The 16,022-nt window shown below is 43.2% G+C and overlaps 1 protein-coding gene and 1 pseudogene across 2 annotated transcripts in view; one reads left to right on the top strand and one right to left on the bottom strand.

Moving 5' to 3' along the window:
• The window catches only part of CELF2 (CUGBP Elav-like family member 2), an 814,981-nt gene that overhangs the window by 453,632 nt on the left and 345,327 nt on the right, over positions 1-16,022 (top strand). The gene's annotated exons all lie outside the window — the stretch shown is intronic.
• Positions 13,989-15,231, bottom strand: LOC144313362 (large ribosomal subunit protein uL6 pseudogene; annotated as a pseudogene).

Genomic DNA, 16,022 nt, shown 5'->3' with positions numbered 1-16,022 from the left:
TAACTGATTAATGATAATAATCATTTTCTAAGTGAGGATGTATTCCACATCATTAGCACAGCTACTACCCAACTTATGAATGGATCATATTCTAGTTTATTTAGTATCTGTTGTTTGAAAACTCAAAATGTTTTTTGCCACAGAAGAACTGCAATAATCAATCGTAGCAAATGTCTCTCTAACTCATAATTCACCCAAAGATAGTTCTAATAATACTGCGGATCCTAATACTGGGTTCCTAAGGGAAACCCTTGGGATTTACGGTGATACAAATCACCACCAACCAAACAGGGTTGCCAGATAGAGGGACAGAGAGGAAGGAGATGGAAGTTCTGTTTTGGACACATTGAGTTTCTTTGGCACACTGGGTAGTTATCCACCATGCAGTATTATGGGGCTATGCCCACCTCCACTGAAGTTCACTCAGATTCCATTTGCCCTTCCCTTTTTGTCAGCCAGACAGTGATGAGGGAGAAGGATGTGTCTTCCTTCCATGGCTGGGTCATGACAAAGCACAGTTCGGGGAGAACTGCACGTACTCCCCGTATTTATGTGGTTTACGTGGCATAAACCACTGGGGATACTCCTGGTCTTCTTTTTCATAATTCTCATCTTTCTTATCAAGGGCCAGCTGTGGACAAGCCTACTTAGATATTTCAGCCACCATCACTGTAGCTCTACTCCCATAGGCTTCCTACTATGCCCACAACCCTTCCCTTTCCTTTCCTTCTTCAGATTTACAAAGAACTAACAGCTGATGGAGGTGTTTTTTGAGACATCCATTCACTTACTTTTCAGGAGAAATCCCAAAGTACTTGATGCTGAGCAGGTCTTCTCCATTGAGGATGGGAAGCATGTCTGGGAATAGGGAATTAAGGAAATCGGTAGACAGGACCAGGTGGCCAGAGTCAGGACCAGGATAGCTGCAAGGCATCATGAGTTGCCATCAGCCCCTGTAGCCCTGTATCACTGCATGGACTGCCTCAGAACCCACCCCAGATCCCAGGTACCAGCAAGTTCTGTATCATTTGGGGCTAAAGGAATAGAAGAAAGTCATCACCATTGGCAGATCAGAAAGAAAAAGAAATTCCTCCAGCCATCTGATGGGTATTGTTTGGGGTGAACCAGAGCAGCTGTTCTGAGCTGGCCATTTGTGGCCAGGAAATTCCCAAGTACACACACACACACACACACACACACACACACACTCTGTGATGCTGATTTCATTGATTGTTGATTCATTCTTTCCTACACCTGATTGCACATAGAATTTTAGTCTGTTCGAGTTTGGGTACTTTGAGAAGGAGGTGCCACCAAGAAGGAAATACCCATGAAAGGATTTTATTAGAAGTGTCTGTGAGAGAAAATGGAGAAGGATCTGGAAGAGGCTGGGAGAGTGGCCAGACTGCAGTGCCATGGAAGGAAGACACATCCTTCTCCCTCATCACTGTCTGGCTGACAAAAAGGGAAGGGCAAATGGAATCTGAGTGAACTTCAGTGGAGGTGGGCATAGCCCCATAATACTGCATCAAAAGTATCCAGGGACTGAGCCTGAGGGAGAGGAAGGCTGGGTAGAAGTTACCAAACCCAAATCCGACGAAGATTCCACAAGGCTTGGGGGTCCTTGAGTGAGAGCTATCCTGGGTCTTCCAGGAACGGGCTTGTCTTACTATCCCTTCTGTGCCCAATCAGTGGCTGGGAGCAGCTCTTGGGAAGCGTGACCCGGAGGCAGCGTGCTGGTGGATTCAGAACACAACAGCTGTGGTCCTTGGTCAGTTATGCCTCATGTAGTTGGAATGTTCTGGAAGGTGGGTGTGCTTCCACATAGACCAATAGGCAAAGCATCTCAGGAAAATCTAAAAATTGTGCTTTGCAGGGGACATGGCATGATGATATTGGCTATTAAAGTCAAGAAGAGAAAATAAAAGAAAAAGAAAAGTGCTTCATTATCTCTAGTCCTTAGAAAGTAGAGAGCAGAGGCGCCTGGGTGGCTCAGTCAGTTAAGTGTCTGCCTTCGGCTCAGGTCATCATCGCGGGGTCCTGAGGTCGAGTCCCATGGTTGGTTAGGCTCCCTGCTCAGCGAGGAGTCTGCTTCTCCCTCTGCCTCTGCCCCTCCACACTGTTCATGCATGCTCTCCTTCTCTGTCTCAGATAAAGAAAGAAAATCTTAAAAAAAAAAAGAAAAAAAGAAAAAAAAAAAAAAGAAAGTAGAGAGCATCGGTCATTAAAATCCACCATGATCTGAAAATTTTGCCTTAAGCCTATGGGTTCAGCCTCTCTGTCCCTCCAGACTGATATTCAGAGGTGGTAAGAGGAGCAAAATGAACCGCCTTGGCCTCCGTCTTCTCTCAGAGCCGTCAGCCTCAGGGAGGGCGGAGCGGGAGGTACTGGGGAGAGCACCAACTTAATCATTGCTGCTTAATAAGCAAGAACTGGCAGTGCATCTTTTTTTTTTTTTTTTTTAAAGATCGCTAAAACTTTCATTCTTTTGACCTAGAAAAAAAAATCTTGGCCTTTAAATGTGGAGCACCTAATTTTTCATTTTATAAATAATCTGTATTCCATTGCACGGGGTGGAATGCATAATGATGTTTAGAATACCAGCTGCCACCTAGCGATGTTCCCAAAGTTAAATATACATCTATACATATATCATGCTGTATTTTAAACTATGTAAATAGTTTGCTTTGTGTCTCTTCTGATGTCGAAATGGAGAAATGAGGAGTTACGGATTCCAAAACTCAAGGAGTACTGTATACTTTATGCTGTTTGTAGGAGGTGGGGGTGTGCGGGGTGGGGGCAGGATTCTTTTAGATAACTTGCTGCTGCCTGTGCATTGTGTTCTGATTGTATCATTCTTCACTCTGTTCTTTTAGGCTGAAAATAATGTGTAACAAAAATGACACCATATCAGCACATTTTGCTTAAGATACTAGTAGTAAAAGACTTTCGGTCATCAGAGTGGGACAGTTTCCTAAAGTGCAATATTCTCTTGGTAAAGAATCCACACTGAAGGTCCGACCATTATGATTACTGATAAAATTTCTTTTTTGTGATAGTTAAAGAGATACACTTCTAATGATTGGAGTTAAAATGAATAATAAGGAAATGACTCTAAGTTCTGAAAGACCTTTTTTTTTTTTCTTGTTAGGAATGAGAATACTTTTAACTGACTCTAATAATACAGAAATGGGATTAACAAAGACTTTGATTTTCTTCTGGGAGGAAGAACAGCTGAGGTTGGGAGTATGATTCTAACAAAAGTATCCAGGGACTGTTTCAAAATGCGGGATTTGCGCAAACCCCAAAAGGCGTGGATTGAATTCCACCAAGTTGCAGGCGAGGGTGGGCCTTATGGGGAAGCAGAAACAATGAGGTGTCTCTAAGGACTGTGACTCACGGGGGCTTCCAGGATTTGAAGGTGCATTTTCTTAAGCGAAATGGAGACTTATCCATTAAGTAGAGCAAATAATTGCCTGTGGATCAACCAGTCTATCCCCTTGGTTTACATAATAATAAGCAAACTACAAACATTCCTATTTTGCTGCACATACAGAAACACATTCAATATCGCATGGGCTCCATGTCTCCCTCTCTGTCCCTTACACACGTGCACACACATACACACTTATAGGCACATTCATGTATTCACTAACCCATTGCACAAAAAGGAAGGAATGGTCTCCATAGTTCCTTGCCTCGGAATACATATCGAATACAGATGCATCCCCTACACATCTGAAGTAACGGGCAGCTACTTGAGGTCTGTTTATATAAGCCTCCCCACAGGAGTGGAGATATTTGTCCTCAGCAAAGCTCAATGGTCTGTGGCAATTAAAGATATGTACGTCTAATGGTCCTGTTTTCAACAGGCTATTGGTGATGCTGGTGTCTGAGGTTACCAATTTGCCACTTAATAATTGTTGCTTAAATATTTGTTTGGGGTGGAGAGCAACCTCCACCAGCTGCTGCGTGGACTAACAAAGAGGCCTCATCAAGGAACTGAGTGGGACAGCCTTCTGATTAGAATGACATCTTTAGAACGGAATAATTTCCATTTCTGTTATTATTTTTTAACATGACGTTAGCTAGAGAGTGGAAATGTTCTAGAGGAAAACAGTTGAGAAGCTTCTGCTTCTGCAGTCTGCGCAGAGCAAACCTGTTTTGGAGAAATGTCTCCTGAATACGCCCGAGCCCCCGTACTCACACTTCCTCCAAAAGCAAGAGATAACTTACAGAGTCCTTGCTTTGAATTGCCCAGGCAAGAAAACCCTTTAAAATAATTGTTTTTAAAAACGATTACCAAAAATACTGATTATTTCATCCCTGTAAGTGGTAAACAGTGATCATCGAAAACCAACTCCCATCTTCTTGTCTAGAAAAAGATGTAGTTCCAGGAAGGTGGAAAATGCCATCTCGTATAGATCTATTATACACCTCTCTTTCCAGGTTCTGGTCTTGCATAAATCTCTTGCCTGAACTCTAAGTTCCAGATTGGATGTGTAATTTTTTTACTCCCAAGATTTTGGGTTGTTTTGGCCAGGTTTGTTTGTTGATACTCTTCAGTCCACCAAGAGGAGACTGTGTGTTTCTTTACCCTCCTTTTCCTTTCAGTAGAAAAGTTGGGTTGTGCAACTTTAGGTATGGGGAAGCAGATAATAAAATAGGGCCCCAAAGTACAAATCAACAGATGGATGAGCGTGTCACTGTGAAGGATCCTGGAGTCAATCAGACATCCTATTCCATGGAATCAGTGACATCGGATGCAAAGGGAACTAGCTAAGAATGAAGAGGCCTGGGATTCCAATCCCAGACGTCCTTCCTTAGGCACACTCTGTTCTCGAGCACCTCCACACCTTGTCTTCTGGCTCCTGTCCCTTTGGAATGGCTTGCATTTCTGGCATGCCTATCTTCTCTGCTTCTCTCCTGCTCATTCCAGGCCCGGGCCAAGGGCCACCTCTTGTGAGGAGACCTGCCCAGTCCTTTCCATCAGCCCTGAGCTCCTCTTTCTCTGTATTCTCGTGGCTGGCTACTTTATTTGCATGTGCACACTCCGTAATCCCTCATCCATCTGGTTCCTATCTGCGTCTCCGGTGCCTTGTCCCCGCACCTACCCCTTCAACCCACTCTCTCAACCCACCCACATATTTTTGGCTCCTCTCTATCTCTGGTTTTTCCTCCACCCTATAAATTTGCACAGAGCTCTTCCATCCTGAAATGTCCTATTGGAGCTACCTCCCCTCTGGTTCCTAGCCTGTGTGTGTGGCCTTCCAAACCCAGGTCTCTTGAAAGAGAAATGAATCTGCACTGTTTTCACATCCTACCTTCCTATTACTCGGTCCTCTACTGCCTTGCCTCTGTCCTTCGTGCTCCACTAAAACTGCTCTGGTAAAGGTAATCAATGACTTACTAATTGTCAAAATGGACCCCCTATTGAATACTTATATATTGGCTCTCTCTGTGTACTGAGATCACGATTTCTTGTTTAGGGGAGCCCCTGGGTGGCTCAGTGGTTGAGCGTCTGCCTTTGGCTCAAGGCGTGATCCTGGGGTCCTTGGATCAAGTCCCGCATCAGGCTCCCCACAGGGAGCCTGCTTCTCCCTCTGCCTATATCTCTGCCTCTCTCTGTGTCTCTCATGAATAAATAAATAAAATCTTTAAAAACCAACAACAACAACAACAAAAACAGTTTCTTATTTAGGGAAACGGACTCTAGGTTTTCCCAAAATGTGTTCTGAGGAAACTTGGTTATGAGACATGTGAATAGGTTTTATGTAAAATGAAGAGTTCTGTGGTCAGATATTTTCAGAAGGCTCTCTCTATATAATCCTCTTTAAAGATTCATGCTACAAATTAGCAGGGCATTTTTACTTTAATCTGTAAAGCTTATCTTAGATAAAACTAGGAATATCCTCTGAGAAATGCTGCCCTTTAAACCATATTCCCCATCACCGTTCTCTCCTGATTCTCTGATTTCTCTGGCTGTTCTCCTAATTCTCCTCTCTTTCTGTCTGTCTCTCTGTCTCTCTGTCTCTTTCTCTCTGTATTTCCCAGGGTTCTGCTTTAACCCACTAATCTTCTTTCTATATATTCTCTCCTTGGGCGAGCTTATCCTCTGTGGTTCAACGTATCTCCTGAATATCCACGATTCCCTGCTTAGGTCTCCACTTCTGAACTTCCCATTTACTTGAGACTCTATATCCAGTTTTCTACCATACATCTCCCCTGGATGATCCTCAAGCAATTCCGATCTAACATGTCTCCAATTGATGTGATTATTTCCACTCCCACCCACCCCTCATTTTGCCCTGTTTTTGTTTCTGACTACAGGTAAAAACTAGTGGCACCCATTGAATCACCCTTAACATGGAACACAGTTGATTTTGCCTGTGGCTTCACTCCAGATTCAGTCACAACAGGATGGTCATGTGATGGAAGGCTATGAACGGAGGATGGAGAGTTTCTTTAGTAGCAAGGAATACAGGAACCTAGGGAGATGACTAGACAAAGCAAAAGATAACAATATGCTCCCAGATGGGGTATGACTTCTGGGGGCCCCAGGTCTCCATACCACGCCATCTCAGCAGAGTCCACATTCCACTGAGTCTAAGAACTTTCGCCTGTGACATTTTGAAAGGGCATTACACCCTGGCACCCACCCACACTGGGCTCTTCTAGAGACCATGCCCATAAGCCTGCCCACTCACCATGTGGATGAGGCATGGCTTGAGTGGGAAGATCAGTCACCGGCTCTTTAAAGACAATCTTGATAGAAAATTTATGGCAGATTGACCCAGGTTCCCTTCTTGAGTCCCTGGGTCCCACTGCCTTTCTGGTTTGGGCTTTCCCTGGACAACTGCATTCTTGGTGCCTTCCATATACATTGTTGTTATTACCTTCTATTTAGACGTGCAGCGATCGTAGGGCAGTGTCCGTAAATGGAACGTCGTGGACGTAGGATCAGCTACACCTGTGTTTAAATCCTATTCTCCTTTTTCGGCTCCTATGGCTTTGGACAGAGCTGTTGGAAGTCTCTGTAAACTGGGTATAAAAATATCTACCTCACAGAGGAGCCATGAGGATTGAATGAGATAATTCACATCAAGTGCCAAGCACATGGTGGCCATTCAATAAATGGCAGTTACTATCACATACTACATTGGATTCGTCTTTGCCTCATGGACTGGGTCTCCTACATCCATCCTTTCACCAATACTGGAAGCCTACATATATAAATTATGTAGCTCACAATTCCGCCGGAGGATTCTCATCCCAATTAAAAGTTTTCACACAATTTCCTCCCTAAGTTCTGGGAAGGTGTTAAGAGACAGTAAAGCCTGAAACTCAATATTTAGATAAATAAAAAGTACAAGGTATTTAGAGTCTCCATAAGATAAACCGGATTTGGGTTATAAAGCCTTATTGGAGTCTCTCACATAATAAAAATCTATGAAATATAATTGATCAAACTCAAGGAGATGAGGAGTCATACAGACCCTTCTGAGATTTGAACTTAAGGTTTTAAACAGCCTACGCATAGCAAACCTGAAGCTTAGTGCATTAAGCTATGCCTGCTGGCTATGGGATTATATACAGCAATTTACTATTAGTGAAAGGAGAAGAACTGCCTGCTATATTTCTCTTTTCCCTGGTCCCATCTCTCAACTATGGTGTACGTAAGTTGAGTAGACCATCTTAAAGAAACCTTGGTCCCGCCTGGTCAAATTCTCATGGACCGAGACTGAAATTAATTTTCAGTTTACAATGTAGAGTTGAGCTTCTGTTTTTACCACAAAGGCAAAGCACAGAGTAATTCTTCAGTTTCCGCCTCAAAAATATATCTTCCCATATTGGCAACACACCGTTCAGATCTTTATCTGAAAATGAGGGTTGGCCACTTGTTGCAATTAACAGTGGGTGGAGGGTAGAAAAGAAAGCCAGCAGTTTCTAGTGCTCACGAGTAGTAAAACATGGAGCACGAAGTAGACGCTCTCCTCTCTTCTCCCTGTGTGACTTGGGGTACTTTTTATTTAAATGGTTTATTTTCCCCAATGAAAAGATCCAGAGGTCAGAAACTGGAAGGCCTTAATTTCTAAAGCCGGGTCCACAAATTGACCATTCGGTTCCAGTGTTCCTTAGTTGTAGGATGGGAACAACATCTTAGATGAGAGATCTTAGACGATAGAGATCTTAGACGATAGAGATCTTAAACGATAGAGATCTTAGATGTGACTCTGTTATCCTGAGAAACGTTTGTAAGTGATTGACAAAGACCAATCTGATTATCATTTTAAAGTGACATTTTCAGCAATTGCACTGCTGGGGATTTATCCCAAAGATACAGATGCAATGGAACGCCGGGACACCTGCACCCCGATGTTTATAGCAGCAATGGCCACGATAGCCAAACTGTGGAAGGAGTCTCGGTGTCCATCGAAAGATGAATGGATAAAGATGTGGTCTATGTATACAATGGGATATTACTCAGCCATTAGAAACGACAAATACCCACCATTTGCTTCAACGTGGATGGAACTGGAGGGTATTATGCTGAGTGAGATAAGTCAATCGGAGAAGGACAAACATTATATGATCTCATTCATTTGGGGAATATAAATAATAGTGAAAGGGAATAGAAGGGAAGGGAGAAGAAATGGGTAGGAAATATCAGAAAGGGAGACAGAACATAAAGACTCCTAACTCTGGGAAACGAACTAGGGGTGGTGGAAGGGGAGGAGGGCGGGGGGTGACTGGGTGACGGGCACTGAGAGGGGCACTTGATGGGATGAGCACTGGGTGTTATTCTGTATGTTGGTAAATTGGACACCAATAAAAATAAATTTATTATAAAAAAATAAATAAATAAAGTGACATTTTCGCAGGCCTCCTAAACACTCAACAATACCAAATGTACATTTTGCACAGATCATGGGAAGCAGGCCCTTTCACTGTTGTTTTGCAGATAAAAAAGAGTAGGCTTGGGTATTGCCGTCCGGTGACACAGCTGGTAAGTCACTGAGCCCAGTCCGGGACATGGGTCTTCTGACTCTTCTGAGCATCACAGGCTGTGCTGCAGACTCAGTTTGTATCTGCATTTATCTTTGTGAAGTGAATTTAGTGTCTTAGCTCATGTCAGGCTTGGTGAGTCTTCTTGCTTGGAGCTGTTTTACCCTGCACCCTTCTCACGTCTTTAGTTTCAGGGAGGAGAACTTGAAATCACCTTTAATTTAGTTCCCTTTGACTTTTATCTCCTTTTCTGGGCTCAGGACCTGGTTCCACTTTCTAGTGTCAGGTTCCTGATTGGTCAGATGACACGGTGCCCCCGGCAGGGCTTTGGAGATTGCAGAGCACCTGTGGCTACGAGGATTGGTGATCATCAGCATGATGGCTAACCTTGCAGTTCCAACCACAGTTGCGTATCCATTTCCATTGACTGTCACATTCCCTCCTGCCTTTTATGATCTGAATGTTTGAGATTTCCCCTATCTTCCCTTGAGGGAACTCAAAATGCTTCTCGTTTACAACCCTGGGGCCCTCTCTGGGCCCCATCCTGTATGTCAGGCCTCATCATTCACTGCGCATCTTCCAGGTAACTGTTCCTCTATCTGCACTGCTCAGCCGTAGTCTTCTCTGCTGTTCCCATCACTGAGTTATTTTTAAGTGCAGATTCCACCTACATATCTGTGTCCCGGAAAGATATTCCGGCACCTAGAAAGTTCCTGCTGGTTAATTTTCTTCTGTCAGGAGCATTGCCCTGATTTGGGCCAACTCTTGACAGCCTCCCACGGGCAAACACCTGCAGAAACCTGCCGGTAGCCACAGGTGGATTCCGGGCCCTGCGCAGTGTCTAACGCTCCTTTCTGAAGTCGAAGTGAGGACAGAAACTCATTGGTTCTTCCCCAAACTGTTGTGGAGAAGAGGGGAGCTTCAGCTCCCCACAAGTCATTTTGTTATTCAGAGGGAACAGCAGGAGCCCAGAACATCTGTTGTTTCAGAGGCGTTTACACAGACACTTAGTGATGCATCAGGTCCGATGGTGTTCGCGTGGTATTTCCAGATACTCTATCAGCAAGGAGTATTTTTAGTCTCTGGGGAATATTGTACATGGTAGACTCATCGTTGACATCTGGCTGGTTCATATGCAGCCACGGAGATCTTTCAAAACAAAACTGTTGCAAAGGATAGTTAAACCCAGAATGTCACTTGGGAATAAAATGTTCCCTTCTCCGACTGTCTTTCCTGGTGTGAAATGTACAAATTTTAAAGATTAGGAGTGAGTCGCTTTAGAGACTCTGAAGCACAGAAATGGAAAGAAAGCATTTTTCTGAATGTCATCCCCTTGCGAAATTATGGGGTGGGGGGAGATTTTGCAGGTTTTTTTTTTTTAAAAGGGAAGCAGAAGAATTTTGTACATTGTATTGTCTTCACTGGGCTTATTATCCAGGTACATCGTTGTCTACTTGGCAGTTCACTGCTGTGTTCCCTGGAATTGGACTCAGCTCAAATCCTACCTCCACCACTTCATAGCTACATGGCCGTGAGCACAGCGGCTGACTCCTCGGGGCTCGGGTTCTTGCTCCATAAAACGGGGCTGTTGGTGGTCCCTAACTCCCAGGATTATTGTCAAGAATAAGTGTCTTCCCTACAAAGAGTTAAAGCCAGTGCCCAGTACGGTGAATGCGCTCAATAAATATTGCTATTTTAGCTGCTATTTTTGCTATTACATGGAAGTGAAAGTACTAAAGAAGGTGGAAGGGTTCTTTCTTTCAGAGAAAGGTGGTACATTAGATGATTCTTTTCTTGAAGTTGATCATAGATTTACAAAAACGTTTCTGTGAAATCATCATACTTGACTCATATCGAAATTACATGACTCAAAAATCAAAACAAAACAACTGCTCTCAAAACATTTCCAGACTTCCCAAGACACTGGTTTTACACCACTGTTCAGTTATTCAGAAACTGAATATCTAATTTTAGCCTAATGCTTGGCAAAAACCCTTCTCTGTCGTCCTTTAACGATTTCACGACCGCCTCGCGGTTCTGATCATTTGAGTCTCTGGGGAAAAACAATCAAATGTTAATCAGACATGATCTGCTTCTTTTTAAAAAGCTGTGTTAAAAAGTAGGTTCACTCAAGATTTTCCTGTTTATATTTATGTTTTTGTCAATGACCTCGATCAGTGGGCAAATTAAGAAGGCAAGACCGGAAGCGTTCTGTGTAACCCTTGGGTCTCTGATGCGGTTTGTGTGTTTTCAAGACATAAAGGCATAGGAGAATGGCAGCTACAAGTTGACCAGCGTCCAGAATAATTGACTGAATTAGAACTCAAAATTGTACCATACGTGCCAAGAATGCAATAGCAACAATTTGGAATATTATAGTAGCTTATGAATGGGGTATCAGAGCCACATCTACCAATTGTCTAGGAAGCAGGGGGCAGGAAGCAATTGGCCAGACTCAACAGCTACTGATTATGTTGTAGGCTATTACCCTGAGCCTGCAAATGGAATTTGAAGAGAGGAGAACAAGTTATGAAAATAGGAAGAGACAGTTGTAAAGCCTGGTGTCCAAGCAATATCAGTCATACTAATGCGTATGAGAAAATTAACAAAAATATTCATGAGCAAGGAGGATCTTATATAAGCATATCGCGTGCCTTTTGAGAAGTTGGGAACCAGTTTTGGCTCCTTGGCAGGACCTCATAGCCCATTTCTAGGATTCTAGGCTTCTTGTTACAAAAACCCTAGAAACTGTATTCCAACTTTCAAGGTCTAGTCAGTTCTCTGCACTTGAAGTTCTTCTATTCACTCTCTGGCCCCAGGTGTGGCCAGCATTTTCCAGGAGAAAACACCATTGAGACACAGAAGCCTGAGAGCAAGGGAAGTCTGAGGTGGGATGTGCCGGGGGTCCCTCCCGCGTACCCTCCTTTATTCTCTCGGTTCCAGGCACGAGCCTCCCAACTGGCCAGATAAGGTGAAGCCCAGAAAGTCACTGATCAGCAGACTTCAGATTGTAAATCCAAGAAAGCATGATGGCAGGGCATTGTGGGCATCGCTTAAATAATCAGTAATGATAATGACAATTATAATAAAAATCACATCAGATTATAACTTTACAATTGGCAGAGTGCTGCCGCTAAAGAGCAAATCAAACTTTATGATGCTTGTAAGAGCAGCACGACATGGGAACATATTTGGCAAAACTTGGGAATCAGGGGGAAATAGAGAATCGACAATGATAAAGTGAAGGAGGCACATTCTATAATTGCAAGGGTTTTAGTAACTGTCTCCAGGTCCTTTTTGATAAAAAGAGATTTTGTTGTTGTTACCATGGTGGTTTTAGGAAAGCCAGTGCACCTTTTTAGAGGGAATGTTGACAGCACTTGTAGAGGCAAAACGAAAGGTGGTAAAGAAGGCAGTGGTCGGTCAACATGAGGCAAACCGGGATTCTAGGCCCCATAATGCAGTGAAAAGATACCGGACTCTTATTTTTCCTGATAAATTGCTCAAAAACAGAAGAAAGAGAGAAAAATGCAAGGAGAGTAAGAAAGAGAAATAGCGGTAGCCTCAAATGTCAGAGAACAGTAGCAACAGAGGGGCAATCACAGATTACAGCTGACCGAGGTCTAAGAGTACAATGCAGGATTGTTAACTGCGGGCGCAGTGTTGTACAGCAGACCTCTAGAAGTTTCTCTTCTTGCATCACTGAAACTTTATGCCCTTTGATTAGCAATTAGCCATTTCCTCCTCCCCTCATCCCTGGCAACCACCATTTCAGTCTCCTTGTATGTGTTTAACTATTTTAGAGACCTCGTGTAAATGGAGTTACGCAGTATCCATCCTTCTGTGGCTGGTTTATCTCCCTTAGCATAGTGGCCTCAAAGTTCATCTATGTTGTCGAATACTGCAGGGTTCTTCTTTTGAGGGTGAATAATATCCCACTGTGTGTGTGTGTGTGTATGTATGCACATTTTCTTTTTCCACTCATCTGTCAGTGGACACTTTGGTTATTTCCACATCTTGGCTGTTGTGAATAATGCTGCAGTGAATATGAAGGGTCACATGTTTTAAGATTCAGAATGAGTACACAGGAGGGGGATTGCTGGATCGTATGCTAGTTTTATTTTTCATCTTTTGAGGAACCTCCTTACTGCTTTCCATAGCAGCCGTGCATTTTTGTCTTCTCACCTGTTGTACAGAAGGCTTCCAGTTTTTCCACATCCTTGCCATCATTTGCTGTCTTTTTTAAAATATGTAACAGCCACCCGAAAAAGTGTGAGGTGATAACTTATTGTGGTTTTGATTTGCATTTCTCTGATGATTAGTGTCATTGAGCAAATTTTTTCTATACCTGTTGGCCATCTGTACGTCATCTTTGGAGAAATGCCTATTCACGTCATTAGCCCATTTTTAAATCTAGTTGTTAGTTTTTTTTGCCATTGAGTTGTAGGAGTTTTGTTGTTGTTTTGTTTTGAGAGAGAGTGTGTGAGTGGGGTCAGGAAGGAGAGGAAGAGAGAGAACCTTCAGCAGGCTCCACACCTAATGAGGAGTCTGGCATGGGGCTCGATTTCACAACCCTGAGATCGTGACCTGAGCCCAAAACAAGGGTCGGACATTTAACCAACTGAGCCACTCAGGCACCCTGAGTTGTAGAAGGCTTTTTTTGTATTTCGGAAATTAGCTCCTTATCAGATATATGATTTGCAAATATCTCCTCCCATTCCATAGGTTGCTTTTTCACTCTGTGGTTTCCTTGGCTACGTGGAAGTTTTTGGACTTTTGTCTTACACCACACACGAGTCAATAATTCAAAATGAATTAAAGACAAACATAGGGCCTTAAATGGTGAAACTCCTAGAAGAAAATGGGTGGGGGGGGAGGTTGTGTGACATCAGCCTTAGCAATGATTTCACAGATTTGACACCAAAAGTACAGGCAACAAACACAAGAACAGACATGTGAGACGATGTCAAGTTTTGGTTCGGTTTTATTTTCTACCATTCCCAGTGTTTGTGCTGGTGCTCTGTTTTGTTGTGCATTAGGTTTCTCTTCCCAAATCATAGAGTTTTATCTTTACAGATGGGCCTGTTTATTTAAAAGAAGCTGTGTCTTTTTCTCCCTTCTCTCCCCAAATGGTATCCATCTTATTTTACAGAGAATATTATCTTCAAAGCCCTTCTTGGATCTGAGACACTGGTATATCTCTATTTTCGCTGTGTGTTACAAAGCCCGCATTCTCTGCAGCCTAGCCCTCTCATTTACCACGCCGTACTCAGCAAATCTGCTCGGTTGTGCTGGCCGTCTTGCTGGTTCTCAACACCACCAACTGGGTCCTGCCTCAGGAGCCAGCGTTTGCTCTTTCCGTGACTGGGCTGCTTTTCTGATGGCTCATGTGCTCTCCTTTCTCCCTCTCTCTCTTAGACACTTGTTATTCAAGTCTGGTCTGATATCACCCGCTCAAAAAGGCCTTCTTTCCCCTCCTCCCCCCACTCAACACAGCATTTATTGCATCTTTAAGATGTCACAAATAAATCTGAAAAATCATCTGGCATCTTGCTGTTTCTGTAGCTGGACAAGTTAGATCTTATTCATCAGCCTGCTGAACTATTCCTGTTCAGAAACATAGATACCACCCCCAATTTTTCTGATACCCTTGTTTTTAACTCTTGTGGCTTGCTGAGTCAAAGCAGCTGAGCTTGATACAAGTTCAATGTCATTTCCTTCAAGAATTAACTCCTCTTTCTGGGCTTGAGATACTGAGGAAGCAACACCTGGCCTGATCCGAACCCTGCGGATGTATTTTTCAAGCAAGAAATCCTGGGTTTCAACAAGAGAACCATTCTCCCTAATAACAACGTTGATGGGAAAGTGAGCATACACAGACCTCATCCCGTAATGGAAGCCCAGGGTAATGCCCTTGACTATGTTCTGTACAGGACTACAGATAGAAAAGAACTGGCTACTGTTTGCACTGTCTCCCCACCATTTGTCAACTCAGAGCCTCTTCTTTTTCTTTCCAAGGATACTGAGTTCTACACTGATGTGATTGAAGTCACTCTGCAGGGTTTCCCGGGGGCCTTTCACAATAACAATGCATCCCTTCAGAGTGATGTTGAAATTTTCTGGAATGTTGATGGTCTGATTGCTGAGAATCGTCCTCCTTCTTGCAGTAGATACGGCAAAAAGCAGAAAAGCCTTCTTTATCAACATATATAAAGTATCCCTTAATCCACCCAGCCCCCTCTCCTCACCTTTCACTTCTTTTTTCTTTATTATTTTTTCTTTATTTATTTATTTATGATAGTCAGAGAGAGAGAGAGAGAGGCAGAGACATAGGCAGAGGGAGAAGCAGGCTCCATGCACCGGGAGCCCGACATGGGATTCGATCCCGGGACTCCAGGATCGCGCCCTGGGCCAAAAAGCAGGCGCTAAACCACTGCACCACCCAGGGATCCCTCTTTTTTCTTTTTTTAAAATTTTAATTCCACTACTCACTACTTGTCCTGGGATCACATGTTAATTTGTGCGTATCTACACGTAGGTTTTTATAATGAAGATTGTCTCAAAATCCTGAACTACTAGCCCATGGGGGCTATGGGTTAGTGGCCCATCAGGGTCCTCATGCCTTCCTGACAAGTCAACTGAATTCCCAGAGCTGGTATATATCAGCTGCTCAATAAATATTATTAAATAAATAAATGAATGAATGTTTCCTAATTCTCTCATACCTTTCTTCTCATTTGGTTTCCACTTCATTATATAGACTTCTATAAAAATCTGTAATAAAAGATACTTTCTCTTTAGTCAGTGCAGATATTAGAATGATCTGATTTGTTGAAAGGCTGAATGGAGTATGAACTCACTATGCTGGGCTCACCTGTCAAAGCATTTATTGGCTTTTTCCATCCACTTAGCAGTACTCTCTTGCTGCATTTTGAGAGTACTAAAAAATAATAGCCAGAAGAAGAAGGATACGTGTAGTCTGATAGTTGGGCAGTCAGCGTCTACAGTAATTTGCA

Source organism: Canis aureus, chromosome 5, assembly GCF_053574225.1.
Source record: "Canis aureus isolate CA01 chromosome 5, VMU_Caureus_v.1.0, whole genome shotgun sequence".
Taxonomy (NCBI): Eukaryota; Metazoa; Chordata; class Mammalia; order Carnivora; family Canidae; genus Canis; species Canis aureus.
Note: the sequence above shows the minus strand (reverse complement) of the source record. Positions and strands in the feature narration are given on the sequence as shown.